Source organism: Arachis ipaensis, chromosome B4 (assembly GCF_059453495.1).
Source record: "Arachis ipaensis isolate K30076 ecotype BB chromosome B4, ASM5945349v1, whole genome shotgun sequence".
NCBI classification, from domain to species: Eukaryota; Viridiplantae; Streptophyta; class Magnoliopsida; order Fabales; family Fabaceae; genus Arachis; species Arachis ipaensis.
In genome coordinates this window covers 105,223,701-105,226,738 of record NC_142439.1, presented here as the reverse complement: position 1 = coordinate 105,226,738, position 3,038 = coordinate 105,223,701, and the positions used below count along the sequence as shown (strand labels likewise).

Sequence of the window (3,038 nt, the reverse complement as noted above, 5' to 3'; positions counted from 1 at the left end):
TAGACACTCAGTCCAAAGAGAGCTTGGACTCTTGGGACAAGGTGGTCAATAGATTTCTGACCAAATTCTTCCCACCCCAGAAGTTGACTAAGATGAAAGTGGATGTTCAGATTTCCAGGTAGAGAGATGGTGAGTCCCTCTATAAAGCCTGGAAAAGATACAAGCAGATGATCAGGAAGTGTCCCCCATATATGTTTTCAACCTAGACCAAGCTACAGATTTTCTATGATGGCCTCTTTGAGATGGCAAAAATGTCTCTGGACAATTCTGCAGGAGGCTCTTTGTATGTGAAGAAAACGCCTGAAGAGGCTAATGAGCTTATTGAGATGGTTGCTAACAACCAATATCTGTTCTCTTCTGAGAGGAATTCTGTGAACCCTATGAAGAAAGGAGTTATGGAGGTGGACACCCTGGATGCCATTCTAGCTCAAAATAAGATCATGTCACAACAAATTAGTATGATTACTCAGCACTTGAGTGGGATGCAAGTCTCAACTGTTAATACTCAAGATGCATCTTATGACATGGGTGGAGGCTTCAACCAAGAGGAGAATTATGGCTATGCTCAACCCACTCCTGAGCAAGTTAATTATATGGGAAATTCCCCCAGAAATATCAATAATGATCTTTATTCGAATACATTCAATTAGGAATGAACACTACAAGAATATGGTCAATTAGCTACCACAAAAAGAGTCATAAAATCATTGCTAATCTGACACAAAATATAATTTGTGACGGATTAGCTACTACTGAGCAACTAATGCTTTCCTCGCTAATTACAAGTCGCAGATCAGTGAGGCAAACACAACAGTCGCCAATTCATCAGAAAGTTTCTTAGCTACCGTATAGATAGTCGCAAATCCATCACTAAAGTAAAAGCTAATTCAATAGAAGAAATAGACTAAATGGTAGTCGCTAATTAGCGACAGACTCTACTGCAGCAGACACATCGCTAAATGCAAGCTAACTTTGTAGACAAAATGGAATGATTAGTTGTAACGACCCAACTCCCGGTATGCCATGGTCATATGAGAGGCCAAATGTTACCAACTTGTTTTTTCTAATTATTAACTATTACTTAACATATGAGCCTGTTCCTTGTTAGAACATTGCTAATTTTACGAGTAACTTTTTTTTACTATTGAACTTATATCGTTGCGAGCGATGAAGTAAAATAAATAAGCATAAATTGATAGAAATAATAGAGAAGCATGAAGAAACATAGAACACAGCTGATAATATACATCATGTACACTATAACAAAACAAGTAGTGTTCACAAAAGATCAAGTCAGTTTACATCCTCGTCAACCTACGTAGCTAATATATACACAACACTCCCAGGGCCTGGCCCATACAAAAAGCTGCTAAGCTGGCACCCAGGCTAGCCTAACTACTCTATAGCTCCTAGTTCTCGGGTGTACTAACACAAGTGAGAGACTAACCAAAAGTCAATGTCAGACTGGTGTGTCATCAAAAGAATGCCCCTACCGCTGTCAGTCTATATTTACACGTGGTCGTTCGGTACATCGTCATGAGGCTCAACCATTTCCTCATCTTGCTTTATCTCTATCTCAGGATCTTCCTCTTCCTCCTCGTCCACAGCTACAGCTATACCCTCAGAACCACCAGAAGCACTACTGTCACTATGTACAAAATCATTCGCGAGCACAGGTCCATTCGCATATGTAGGAGCTACCCCATCATCCGGTAGTGCCGGCTCATCATGCTGTGGTAAGTTAGGAATCAGCTTAGGGGGAAAGTCCCACATTGGTGGAATCACAGGTACATACCCTCCAGCTATCTCAGGCTCGTCAGGAATGATAGGCTCAAGTGCTGCCTCATTCAAGGGTTGAGCTGGTATAGGGTGTCCGAGACCATTGGGAAAAGGATGTCCAGGTGCGTCAGGGTGTAACCAGGATAAGGGAAAGTTGTAAGGAGTATCGGGGTCAAAAAGCAGGCTAGACAGAAGATGTTGAAAAGCTCGATTCTGTAACGCATATCATCTGATACAAGGCTCAAATCCCATAATGAAGTAACTGTGGTGTACCGGGTCCTCGTAGATGTAAGGTTCATAGGTCTATCAGGATGCCCCTAAGTTATTCTCATCATTTTCATTGTCTTCTTCATGTTCGTTTTCATTCCCATTTCTTACTCCAAGACGTTCAACAGCCCTAGCCGCTGCTAACGCAGCCTCACGCACTGCTTCAGTCACAGTGTTCATGGTAGCCATAAACGTTTCCTGTTCCCTCTCTGGGTTAACATTAGGAATTGCTTCCCGTATGCCTCGTCCCCGTGAAACCATTGTGGTCCTGTTCACACCGAACAATCATTATTAAGGTGATCAGTCTTAACACTTCAAGTCAAGTGTGAACATTCCCAAAATGAAAACACAGAAACAATCATGCAGCACATATCACTGAGATATCCTATAAGCATGAGACACACGACAGAGTATACAATGAAGCATAGTCAGTCCACTCCCCAGGCTCTACTGGGAACGAATTGCTCTGATACCAAATTGTAACGACCCAACTCTCGGTATGCCATGGTCATATGAGAAGCCAAGTGTTACCAACTTGTTTTTCCTGATTATTAACTATTACTTAATATATGAGCATGTTCCTTGTTAGAACGTTGCCAATTTTATGAGTAACATTTTTTTTTACTATTGAACTTATATCGTTGCGAGCGATGAAGTAAAATAAATAAGCATACATTGATAGAAATAATAGAGAAGCATGAAGAAACATAGAACACAGCTGATAATATACATCATGTGCACTATAACAAAACAAGTAGTGTTCACAAAAGATCAAGTCAGTTTACATCCTCGTCAACCTACGTAGCTAATATATACACGACACTCCCAGGGCCTGGCCCATACAAAAAGCCGCTAAGCTGGCGCCCAGGCTAGCCTAAATACTCTATAGCTCCTAGCTCTCGGGTGTACTAACACAAGTGAGAGACTAACCAAAAGTCGATGTCAGATTGGAGGTTCATCAAAGGATTTTCACAGATAGCCTTACCTTTGAC

At 41.3% G+C, this 3,038-nt stretch overlaps 1 pseudogene; it reads right to left on the bottom strand.

Annotated features, from left to right (window-relative positions):
* Positions 1-1,509: 1,509 nt before the first annotated feature.
* LOC148568655 (uncharacterized) lies at positions 1,510-2,078 on the bottom strand (annotated as a pseudogene).
* Between the last annotated feature and the right edge of the window lie 960 nt (positions 2,079-3,038).